Source organism: Haematobia irritans, chromosome 2, assembly GCF_050003625.1.
Source record: "Haematobia irritans isolate KBUSLIRL chromosome 2, ASM5000362v1, whole genome shotgun sequence".
Taxonomy (NCBI): domain Eukaryota; kingdom Metazoa; phylum Arthropoda; class Insecta; order Diptera; family Muscidae; genus Haematobia; species Haematobia irritans.
Genome location: NC_134398.1, coordinates 107,479,385 through 107,493,289, shown reverse-complemented (window position 1 = coordinate 107,493,289; position 13,905 = coordinate 107,479,385). Strand labels below are relative to the sequence as shown.

At 40.9% G+C, this 13,905-nt stretch overlaps 1 protein-coding gene across 1 annotated transcript in view; it reads left to right on the top strand.

Annotated features, from left to right (window-relative positions):
• Positions 1 to 13,905, top strand: part of Cdk5alpha (Cdk5 activator-like protein) — a 173,657-nt gene that overhangs the window by 89,171 nt on the left and 70,581 nt on the right. The window lies entirely within an intron of this gene.

Below are 13,905 nucleotides of genomic sequence, written 5' to 3'. Positions count from 1 at the left end.
AATTTCAGTCGATCGATAGAGCTCGTTCGACATACAGAAACAGGCTGTAAGTGTTTTCACTGCAATGTGGAACGCCGTTCGGACTCGACTGTAAAAAGGAGGTCCCTTGTCATTGAGCTTAACATAGAATCGGGCAGCATTCAGTGATAAGAGAGAAGTTCACCACTGTGGTATCACAATGGACTGAATAGTCTAAGTGAGCCTGAAATATCGGGCTGCAACTATACCTAACCTAACCTAAGGGTATAAATTTGTGGAAGTATTTACAACTAAGGTCATTTTTATGCAATTCCATAAAAGTTTATTTAAGATTTATCGGGCATTACAAACGTATTAGAGATAGGTTGTAAGTTGTGATTTTTAGGAGCGATACGTACACAAGTCGGGGCCTTATCGAAATTTTAACCGTTCTGTGGAAAGTCTGCTAACATTTTAACCATATCTTTATGGTTAAAATGGAGGAACATATATACTGGGGGTTTATCTAAATCTGAGCCGATTTGGAATCTAGTCTCTGTGTAAAATGTTGATGTAAGAGAACAACATAATATATATATATATATATATATATATATATATATATATATATATATATATATATATATATATATATATATATATATATATATATATATATATATATATATATATATATATATATATATATATATATATATATATATATATATATATATATATATATATATATATATATATATATATATATATATATATATATATATATATATATATATATATATATATGTATATATATAACCGTAGCTTTAGGCTATTTCTAATTTATTCAAATGTCTAAATATATTCCACATCAAAGCAGGTTTCCCTTTGACTGGGATCCCGGGAAATTCGAAAAAATTCAGGCTTTCCCGGGAATGCAAAAAGTCCGGGAAAAAGAAAAACCTACTCCGCATCCATGCTACCGAATAAAATATTTAACTGAATTGGATTGATATATGGAAAAATTTTATTTATTTTTATACCCTTCACCACTACTGTGGTACAGGGTATAATAAGTTTGTTCATTTGTATGTAACGCCAAGAAGGAAAAGTCTGAGACCCATCGTTTAGTATACCGATCGTCTTAGAATTAAATTCTGAGTCGATTTAGCGATGTCCGTCTGTCTGTCTGTCTGTTGATGTATTTTTGTGTGCAAAGTACAGCTCGCAGTTTTAGTCCGATTGTCCTAAAATTTAGTATGGAGTCCTGTTTCGGCTCAAAGACGATCCCTATTTTGGAAAAAATCGGTTCAGATTTAGATATAGCTGCCATATATATTTTTCACCGATCTGGTCATAATTGGCGTGTATATCAACCGATCTTCCTCAAATTCCGTACATCCCAATATTTTATGAGTCTCGAAAAACTTGCAAAATATCATCCAAATCGGTTCAGATTTAGATATAGCTCCCATATATAGCTTTCGCCCGATTTACACTCCTTTGTCCACAGAGGCCAATTTTTTGCTCCGATTTAGTTGAAATTTTGCACAGGGAGTAGAATTAGCATTATAGCTATGCGTGTCAAATTTGGTGGAAATCGGTTCAGATTTAGATATAGCTCCCATATATAGCTTTCGCCCGATTTACACTCATATGACCACAGAGGCCAATCTTTTATTCCGATTTAGTTGAAATTTTGCACAGCGAGTAGAATTAACATTGTAGCTATGCGTGCCAAATTTGGTTGACATCGGTTCAGATTTAGATATAGCTCCCATATATATGTTTTTCTGATTTCGACAAAAATGGTCAAAATACCAACATTTTCCTTGTTAAATCGCCACTGCTTAGTCGAAAAGTTGTAAAAATGACTCTAATTTTCCTAAACTTCTAATACATATATATCGAGCGATAAATCATAAATAAACTTTTGCGAAGTTTCCTTAAAATTACTTCAGATTTAAATGTTTCCCATATTTTTGTACTAAAATTGTGTTCCACCCTAATGCATTAGCCAACTTAAATTTTGAGTCTATATATTTTGTAGAAGTCTATCAAATTCTGTCCAGATCGAGTGATATTTAAATGTATGTATTTGGGACAAACCTTTATATATAGCCCCCAACACATTTGACGGTTGTGATATGGTATCGAAAATTTAGATCTTCAAAGTGGTGCAGTGTATAATATAGTCTGCCCCGCCCGACTTTAGACTTTCCTTACTTGTTTTTTTAATCGAACGGTCCCATCGCACACTTTCCCGCCCCTTCCGACACACCATGATCCGGACCATGGCGGGGTGGAGGCAGAGGGATTTTACCAGCTACAGAGTAGGACTCATCAGCCGGAGATATTAAAACACATGATCAAATATTAGGTTATTCAATAAAACTAGTGTATTAGTTATCCAACTATGTTAAAATTCTAGACTTCATCATATCAATATTATGGTTAGTGTCAACTAGATGATAGATGGAATTAAAAATAATGCACATCCTACGAATAGGCTCCACATAAGCATAATTCGAACGTTGAAAATCAATGTAAAGAAACTGGTAATTCCTAGATGCCCTAAAAGGAACATTTATCCTAATCCTAGATATCAATTCCGAGCATAGAATGGAGCTCAACATCGTCCGTCGGCTCCTAACAGGTTGGCTGATAAGTCTCCGGTCTGACACATAGATGGCGTCGCTAGTATTAAATGCATATTATTTTTATATAGTACCAACCTTCAAATGATTCGTGTCAAAATTTGACGTCTGTAAGTCAATTAGTTTGTGAGATAGAGCGTCTTTTGTGAAGCAACTTTTGTTATTGTGAAAAAAATGGAAAATAAGGAATTCGTGTTTTGATAAAATACTGTTTTCTGAAGGGAAAAAATACGGTGGAAGCAAAAACTTGGCTTGATAATGAGTTTCCGGACTCTGTCCCAGGGAAATCAACAATAATTGATTGGTATGCAAAATTCAAGCGTGGTGAACGCAGTAGACGCCCGAAAGAGGTGGTTACCGACGAAAACATCAAAAAATCCACAAAATGATTTTGAATGACCGTAAAATGAAGTTGATCGAGATAGCAGAGGCCTTAAAGATATCAAAGGAACGTGTTGGCCATATCATTCACCAATATTTGGATATGCGGAAGCTCTGTGCAAAATGTGTGCTGCGCGAACTCACATTTGACCAAAAACAACAACGTGTTGATGATTCTGAGCGGTGTTTGCACCTAAATACTCCCGAGTTTTTTTCCCTTCGATATGTGACAATGGATGAAACATGGCTCCATCACTACACTCCTGAGTCCAATCGACAGTCGGCTGAGGGGACAGCGACCGGTGACCCGTCTCCAAAGCGTGGAAAGACTCAAAAGTCCGCTGGCAAAGTAATGGCCTCTGTTTTTTGGGATGCGCATGGAATAATTTTTATAGATTATCTTGAGAAGGGACAAACCATCAACAGTGACTATTATATGGCGTTATTGCAGCTAAATTGCGGCAAAACGGCCCCATATGAAGAAGAAAAAAGTGTTGTTCCACCAAGACAACGCTCCGTGCCACAAGTCATTGAGAACGATGGCAAAAATTCATGAATTGGGCTTCGAATTGCTTCCCCACCCACCGTATTCTCCAGATTTGACCCCCAGCGACTTTTTCTGGTTCTCAGACCTCGCAGGGAAAAAAATTTGGCTGCAATGAAGAGGTGATCGCCGAAACTGAGGCCTATTTTAAGGCAAAACCGAAGGAGTACTACCAAAATGGTATCAAACAATTGGAAGGTCGTTAAAATCGTCGTATCGCTCTTGAAGGGAACTATGTTGAATAATAAAAACGAATTTTGACCGGGGACTTATCAGCCAACCTGTAAAGAGTAGGCAAATTAACCAGCCTCAATCTAGAAGTGTATGAAGGAAGAACAAAATCACTGTTCCAATGAAGATGTCTCAAAGCGAACAACAAGAACTGTTTCTGAACCGATTCTATCCTGTCAATGTAAACTTCATACTGAGGATCCCACACGATAGAACCATACTCTAGAATGGGTCTAACAAGGGCAGTAAAAAGCCTCTTTGTAACATAAGGGCCCGAAAACTCCTTCGCCCAACGCTTTATGAATCGTAAAACCCCATACGTCTTACTCTAACTATTCAACCGTCGAACGGAACGGACGTGTTTTTTAATAGCGGATAAAATCATCGCAATAAGTACCTACTACGAATTTCAAGTGTGGTGGGATATTAGGCCACCATGCAGAGAAATTCAAAGACATCCACTGGGTTGCTAACTTCAGGACCCAGTGGACGGGTATCGACTGGAGTTATAAATTTGGGCAATGACCAAGAGTTAGGCCCAATTAGTCGACCTGGTGGCGACAATTTGACAAGTCGAACCTTTTCCAAGGCATCAAAAGGAGGTAATTCCTCACGAAAGAGATTCAAGGAACACAGAAATGCTTTGTTTATCCTAAAGAAATTAGGATCAGTCGAACCAAGCACGTTGTCGGCTAAACAAAGCGATTCCTTAAAATGGGCTCAAGGAATTCTTGAGGCTGGAAAAAGGGAACGATCACCGGATGAGCTGCCATCCTCCAACAGGGATCAACAGACAACGTTTGCCTCAGTTGCTAAAGACAGCCTTGTGATGGCTATCAGTATGGTTCCAAAGCAAAAATGGGGGAAATTGAGAATGCTTTGTCGGGCGTCTACTCACAGGTGCTGGAAAAGTTTCCCGGCCCAGATCCTCGACACCAAGAGGCTGGTTGGTACCAAGGACGATTTAAGCTAGTCGCATTTGAGGACCAGAGGTCTATAGAATGTTTTAAAGCTGCTCTGATACTAATTGTTGAAGTTTGGGAAGGAGCTGCTCTAGAGTTAGTCGAGAAGAAAGACATACCGGCTAGACCTAGAGCACATGCGTGGAACCTGCAAACCCTCCTGACCCCGAATCTATTTTAAATATACTGAAACAATGCAATCCAGATCTTCCAACATCTGATTGGAAGGTTGGCCGTTTGGATGAAGTGGATGGGCCAAGACGGCATGCAGTGTTTATATTGAACACTCAGTCTTTGCTACATCTAGCAAAGTCTCAGGGCCGTGTATGTTATGGCTTTCATCATTGTAAGGCTGCATGTGCTGCCTTAAAATTTCTCCTGATGAAAGGGGACATAGACATAGTTCTTATTCAAGAACCATATGTTTATAGAAACAAAATATGTGAATTAAGTACTCCGGGGTTCAAACTATTGCAGTATACTGGTAATGATGTAATTCGAGCCTGTATAATTTCTAAAAACGAGCTTAACTTGTTTCTGCTTCCTTCAATGTGCAATGCAGACACTGTCGCTGCAAATTTAGAAATAACCAAATGCAAATATTGGGTATCCTCGGTCTATATGGGACATGACAGGGAGATGCCTCCATGTGCCGTTAAGACCTTAGTTGAGGAGTCACTGAAAACAAAGACGAAACTCATTATGGGATGCGATGCGAATGCGCATCATAGTATATGGGGAAGTAGTGATACTAATGCAAGGGGAGAGTCGCTAATAGAGTTTATTTGCAACAAGGGAGATGCCCCAACTGGTAGTTTGCAACAAGGGAGATGCCTTCGCAAGAACTGAATGAAATGATAGCTGAGTGGCAGGTTTTAATTGAACACAGCTTCTCAGATCATCGCCACATCAGTTTCAAATTTGATGTTCATACCACCAAGACCATATTTCCGCCAAATGTTAGGAAAGCTGACTGGAATAGGTATAGGGAATCGTTCAATATGATGATACCGGAAATACCAGAGACAAATATGAGCACTGTGCACGTTATCGAACACGTAGTGGAGGGGATTACTAATGCCATCAACATTTCACTGAAAGCTGCATGCCCTAAAGGGAAGCCAAGGGGGAAAATCGACCACCATGGTGGTCTACGGAGTTAGGTAATATGAGGAAATCGTGCAGGAAGCTCTTCAACAAAGCAAAGTCCACCAGAGCTCCTGTGGATTGGGACGCTTACAAGAAGAATCTGACAGGATACAAGCGAGAACTGAGAAAGACTCAGCATAACTCTTGGAATGATTACTGCAGCAGCATTGAGAATACGTCCGAGGCTTCCAGACTACGGAAGGTGCTAGCATCCACGAGCTCCGCTCCATGTTTCATTAAAACATCGGAGGGCAATTGGACAACGTCCAGTGAGGAGACGCTGGAGGTACCATTGGACACACATTTTCCTGGAAATCAGACGGATGAACCATGTACTGGCGGTGCCACAGTTGCTCAGCGGTCGTTTCCTGTCGAGGAAATTGTATCGGAAACTAGAATAAGATGGCGCTAAATAGCTTTGGATCATTCAAATCCCCCGGACCTGATGGAATTACTCCGGCGGAGTTACAAGCGGTGGCTGACAGAATTATCCCCTGGTTGTCGGCGATATATATAGGATGTATCAACTTAGCATATATTCCACGAAAGTGGAGGGCATCAAAAGTCGTTTTCATACCTAAAGCAGGAAAAGCCTCTCACTCGAATGCAAAGGATTTTCGACCAATCAGCTTATCATCATTCCTACTTAAGACTCTGGAGAGGATGATAGATATTTATCTTAGAACTAGCGTCGATTCAAGTTTGCTCTCGAAACGACAACATGCATACTCGAAGGGCAGGTCTACTGAGACCGCATTACATGAACTAGTCAGCTTTATTGAAAGCTCACTATCTGTCAAAGAATACACAATCGTGGCATTTCTAGACATCGAAGGGGTGTTCAATAACGTCCATCCGAGCTCGATATTAAATGGACTGACAACTCTGAATGTTGATCCAGGTATACTTAGGCTGTTAGACGAACTTCTAAGGAAGAGACGCATTTCAGCCACACTAGGACAAGCAAACATACAGAGGTATGTGAACAGAGGCACTCCTCAAGGAGGAGTTCTATCACCTCTTCTTTGGAATGTTGCTATAAACGACCTTCTGGTTTCCCTAGAAAAAGAAAGGATACAAGTGGTGGCATACGCAGATGATGTGGCGCTAGCAGTCAGGGGAAAATTCCGATCAACAGTTAGAGATATTATACAGAGAGCCCTACGGATGACTGAGAAATGGGCGAAAGATAATGGTCTTGGGGCAAATCCTGCAAAGACAGAACTAGTCATGTACTGCAAAGATCGCAAAATTCCCACGGTTAGGCCCATTTCCTAAAGGGAATTTCAATACCCACACTCCCTTTAGGGAGTGTGCAAAATACCTTGGCGTTATTTTGGACAGGAAGCTGAACTTTAAGCTTAATATTGAAGAAAGGGCGAGGAAAGCAACGGTAGCTTTATACTCGTGCAAAAAGGCAATAGGAAAAAAGTGGGGACTAAAACCAAAAATTGTACATTGGCTATACACGGCAGTGGTTAGACCTATAATGCTATATGGTGTTGTAGTCTGGTGGCCGGCACTTCACCAGCCGACAAGTTTAGACAAAGTTCGGCGTATGGCGTGCTTGTGTATCTCAGGTGCATTCAGCAAGACAGGAACAAACTCCCTTAAGGTGGAATTACATACCATGCGGTCATGCGTGCGTACGTTATATGCTATTGTCAAAAAAAGTTAAAATGTTGGAACTACAATTATTTGAGTTACACGACAAAAGTAACGTATGCATATGACGCATAAAGTTGACGAACTTTTAATTGTACAATGCGTCGGGTGGGTTGAAAACATGTAAACAAATCAAGAAAGGAAAAACTATCTAAAATATGGACGAGAAATTATTGATTGAAGTTAAAATACATAAAGTCCTATGCTATAAAAAGTGCGTAGAGTACAAAAACATAACAAAAAGCGCAGAGGCAAGGAATGTAATCAGCAAATTCATTGGTGCTCCGACGCATGCTGTGTAACTCAATTGAAGAATCGTATTCGTCAACGCATTCGAATACAACGTACGCACGCATGACCGTATGGTATGTAATTCCACCTTTAATGTCATACTGCATCTATTGCATTTAGACATTTTGGCCAAACAATCAGCGGCAACAACGGCTGTGCGGTTGCGCGAGCTATCGCTGTGGTCGGAAACAAGTTACGTTCACAGTTCGGTCCTCAAAATAATGCCAGATGTGCCTAACGTAGTGGATTACACTTTGGCGAGTTCACTTTTCGACAAAAAGTTTGAGACTCAAATCCCCAACAGTGAGGCGTGGTGTACACGGACCCCGGGGAATAAAAGATATATAGATTTCTACACTGATGGCTCCAAATTGGATGGCCAAGTGGGTTTCGGAGTATATTCTAAAGATCTGGAACTTCGAATAGCGAAAAGATTACCTGATCACTGTAGTGTTTTCAGGCTGAAATATTAGCAATAAGAGAAGTGGTGAATTGGCTGAGAAGTAATGCTCCAAGTAATATTGGCATTAATATATACTCAGACTGTCAACCTGCAATAAAATCCTTGGACTCTGCGTTCCTCAACTCGAACACGGCCATCGACTGCCGCAAATCTCTCAATGAGATGGCTGAGCAGCACAATATTCACCTAATATGGGTGCCTGGCCATAGGAACATACCGGGGAACTGCGAAGCAGATGAGCTAGCAAGGCTAGGAACTACCTTACATATTCCAGGGGAACTAGAATCTGTTGGTATGCCTCTGGCTACCTGCAAGCTCTTACTGCGTGAGAAGGCTGTCATGATGGCAAATGTTCGATGGGAGAATTGTAAGGGTTGTAACGACACCAAGCAAATATGGCCCCATTTAAACTTAAACCGCACACTAGATATGCTAGTGTTCTCGAGACGCCAGATATCACTCCTGATATCTGCTATAACGGGTCGCTGCCTGATAGGCGATTTTGCAAAAACTATTGGTGCGAAGTATAATGACTATTGTATGAGCTGTCATGATGCGGAGGAAAAGGTATCAATAAAACACCTCTTGTGAGGCGTAAGGCGTAAGCAAATTTTAGGGGCATATAGCTTCAGATTACTGGCGGACCTGGAAAACGTTAACTTAAGCAGTCTGCTAATGTTTTTGGAACAATCTGGTTGGTTCAACAGAAGAAAATAATCGAGAAGGTTCAACGGTTAAAACTAGAAGTGCCCATATGTAATAGGTACTTTTAGTTAATGTGGTATCACAATGGACTGAATAGTCTAAGTGAACCTGAATCTTAATCGGGCTGCCACTTTAACCTAACCTAACCTAACCTAGCCTAACCCACGCCTTACTCACCATCGAATCAATATGACCATTAAAATTAAGCCTACGATTCAAAACAATGCCAAGATCACAAAAAGAATCAACCTCTTCCAATAACGAGCCCCGTATACTATACCGAACATCAATAGGCCTAAACCTAAAGAATCGCATAAACTTGCATTTCCTCAATTTCAAATCCATCAGATTTACCCGACACCAATCATCAAAGCTATCCAAATCACCTTGTAATAAATGCACTTGACTAGAATTATCAAACGAGGAGAATAACTTAACGTCATAAGCATACATCAAAATCCTAGTTAACTACGGACTGAGGTAAATCGTTTATAAATAACAAAAAAAGACAGACCCCAAATGACTACCATGAGGCACAACTGACGGGACATCAAAGCACCTTGAATAGGAATCACAAAAAACACAATCTGCGTACGGCAATCAAGATACGACGAAATCCAAGCCAAAAGTGTACTGGCCAATCCAATCCCATTCAGCTTATATAACAAGAGCTTATGATTCACCCGGTCAAAAGCCTTACTAAAATCTGTATAAATAACATGAGTCTGATTCCCAACAACAAACTGATTAACAACATGAGAAGTAAATTCCACCAAGTTCATAGTAGTCGATAGGCCTTTACGAAAACCATGCTGGCAGGGATCCAGTATCGAAGAAATGCCATGCGACAAAACATCAGTCAAAGGGGCTCCACGACTTATGAAGTGGTACGACAAAAGAGCTCATCCATCTTAGAGGGAAATTCAATATGATGATACCGGAAATACCAGAGACAAATATGAGCACTGTGCAAGTTAAAGAACACGCAGTGGAGAGGATTACTAAGGCCTTCAACATTTCATTGAAAGCTGCATGCCCTAAAGGGAAGCCAAGGGGGAAAAATCGACCACCATGGTGGTCTACGGAGTTAGATAATATGAGGAAATCGTGCAGGAAGCTCTTCAACAAAGCAAAGTCCACCAGAGCTCCTGTGGATTGGGACGCTTACAAGAAGAATCTGACAGGATACAAGCGAGAACTGAGAAAGACTCAGCATAATTCTTGGAATGATTACTGCAGCAGCCTTGAGAATACGTCCGAGGCTTCCAGACTACGGAAGGTGCTAGCATCCACGAGCTCCGCTCCAGGTTTCATTAAAACATCGGTGGGCAATTGGACAACGTCCAGTGAGGAGACGCTGGAGGTACTATTGGACACACATTTTCCTGGAAATCAGACGGTTGAACCATGTACTGGCGGTGCCACAGTTGCTCAGCGGTCGTTTCCTGTCGAGGAAATTGTATCGGAAACTAGAATAAGATGGCGCTAAATGATGGAATTACTCCGGCGGAGTTACAAGCGGTGGCTGACAGAATTATCCCCTGGTTGTCGGCGATATATATAGGATGTATCAACTTAGCATATATTCCACGAAAGTGGAGGTCATCAAAAGTCGTTTTCATACCTAAAGCAGGAAAAGCCTCTCACTCGAATGCAAAGGATTTTCGACCAATCAGCTTATCATCATTCCTACTTAAGACTCTGGAGAGGATGATAGATATTTATCTTAGAACTAGCGTCGATTCAAGTTTGCTCTTGAAACGACAACATGCATACTCGAAGGGCAGGTCTACTGAGACCGCATTACATGAACTAGTCAGCTTTATTGAAAGCTCACTATCTGTCAAAGAATACACAATCGTGGCATTTCTAGACATCGAAGGGGCGTTCAATAACGTCCATCCGAGCTCGATATTAAATGGACTGACAACTCTGAATGTTGATCCAGGTATACTTAGGCTGTTAGACGAACTTCTAAGGAAGAGACGCATTTTAGCCACACTAGGATAAGCAAACATACAAAGGTATGTGAACAGAGGCACTCCTCAAGGAGGAGTTCTATCACCTCTTCTTTGGAATGTTGCTATAAACGACCTTCTGGTTTCCCTAGAAAAAGAAAGGATACAAGTGGTGGCATACGCAGATGATGTGGCGCTAGCAGTCAGGGGAAAATTCCGATCAACAGTTAGAGATATTATATAGAGAGCCCTCCGGATGACTGAGAAATGGGCGAAAGATAATGGTCTTGGGGTAAATCCTGCAAAGACAGAACTAGTCATGTACTGCAAAGATCGCAAAATTCCCACGGTTAGGCCCATTTCCTTAGGGGGTATTGAAATTCCCTTTAGGGAGTGTGCAAAATACCTTGGCGTTATTTTGGACAGGAAGCTGAACTTTAAGCTTAATATTGAAGAAAGGGCGAGGAAAGCAACGGTAGCTTTATACTCGTGCAAAAAGGCAATAGGGAAAAAGTGGGAACTAAAACCAAAAATTGTACATTGGCTATACACGGCAGTGGTTAGACCTATAATGCTATATGGTGTTGTAGTCTGGTGGCCGGCACTTCACCAGCCGACAAGTTTAGACAAAGTTCGGCGTATGGCGTGCTTGTGTATCTCAGGTGCATTCAGCAAGACAGGAACAACATTTTAACTTTTTTTGACAATAGCAAATATATACTCAGACTGTCAACCTGCAATAAAATCCTTGGACTCTGCGTTCCTCAACTCGAAAACGGCCATCGACTGCCGCAAATCTCTCTGCCACTTTAACCTAACCTAGCCTAACCTACGCCTTACTCACCATCGAATCAATATGACCATTAAAATTAAGCCACGATCCATAACAATGCCAAGATCACAAAAAGAATCAACCTCTTCCAATAACGAGCCCCGTATACTATACCGAACATCAATAGGCCTAAACCTAAAGAATCGCATAAACTTGCATTTCCTCAATTTCAAATGCATCAGATTTACCCGACACCAATCATCAAAGCTATCCAAATCACCTTGTAATAAATGCACCTGACTAGAATTATCAAACGAGGAGAATAACCTAACGTCATCAGCATACATCAAAATCCTAGTTAACTTTATAAATAATAAATAAGTTTATAAATAACAAAAATAAGACAGAACCCAAATGACTACCATGAGGCACACCTGACGGGACATCAAAGCACCTTGAATAGGAATCACAAAAAACACAATCTGTGTACGGCAATCAAGATACGACGAAATCCAAGCCAAAAGTGTAATGGCCAATCCAATCCCATTCAGCTTATATAACAAGAGCTTATGATTCACCCGGTCAAAAGCCTTACTAAAATCTGTATAAATAACATGAGTCTGATTCCCAACAACAAACTGATTAACAACATGAGAAGTAAATTCCACCAAGTTCATAGTAGTCGATAGGCCCTTACGAAAACCATGCTGGCAGGGATCCAGTATCGAAGAAATGCCATGCGACAAAACATCAGTCACCATCTTTTCAAAAACCTTGGGAATAGCACTCAATTTTGCTATCCCCCTATAATTACCCACATCAAAGGGGCTCCCCGACTTATGAAGTGGTACGACAAAAGAGCTCATCCATCTTAGAGGGAAATAACCGAACCTCAATGAACTACTAAATAATATCAACAATGGAGCAGAGAGACATTCGGAGCAAAACCTCAGAATTATCCCAGGAATCCCATCTAACCTTATCAATGTAACGAACATAACACGCTCTTGATTCCATATTATAAATATACCTAGCGACAGAGTACCGAGCATAATCAAAATCAGATATATTCCTATCATTCCTGAGTCTCGTCAACACAGGAGAATACCATGGCCGACTCCTAGACATATACACCCTTCGCCTAGGACCAGTCCGCGACACAAAACCGTCCAACCTTGTAGAAATTATCAACAGCCATATCGATATCAGACAACCGATCAACCCTACAAATAGAGCCCCAGTCAACACCCGAAAGAAGCGAATTCAAGAAATACCTCATCCCGAGCAGCAACCATTTGAGACCCATGAGCAACATCCAAGAGGCAAAGAGAGAAAGCAGGGTGATACCTATCCTCAGGATAAGAAATAGGATCACGCCTGGACAAATCAAAATTATTAGGATCGCCTACAAAAACCAAATCAAGAATCTTCCCAAAGAAATTAAAAACTCCATTTATCTGATCCAAACCAGCATCAACAAAAAGATCCAAAAAAGTCGTCACCCATACCGTTCCACCAGAAGTAGTCAGTGGAGTCAACGCCTCCGTATCAGTCAAGTCGAGCCAAGACACCATAGGCAAATTAAAATCTCCCAAAACCACGATCCTGTCCGAATCATTCATTACAGACATAATACTATTTATTGCCACAAAATGACGCTCATAGATAGAATACTCGGAAGCCGGAGGAATATATGAGCATGTGACGAATAACCTAAATCCCAGAACATCTACCTTTACCGCAAGGAATTCAATACCATCAACATCGTCCAGAACAATTCGATCAGATGGGAATGTGCACAGGACACCAATTAGTACTCCACCACCAATCCTACCCATACGATCCTTCCTGAACACCAAGGTTAGGTGGCAGCCCGATGTATCAGGCTCACTTAGACTATTCAGTCCATTGTGATACCACATTGGTCAACTTCTCTCTTATCACTTAGTGCTGCCCGATTCCATGTTAAGCTCAATGACAAGGGACCTCCTTTTTATAGCCGAGTACGAACGGCGTTCCACATTGCAGTGAAACAACTTAGAGAAGCTTTGAAACCCTCAGAAGTGTCACCAGCATTACTGAGGTGGGTAAATCCACCGCTGAAAAACTTTTTGGAGTTCGGTCGAAGCAGGAATCGAACCCACGATTTTGTGTATGCAAGGCGGGCAT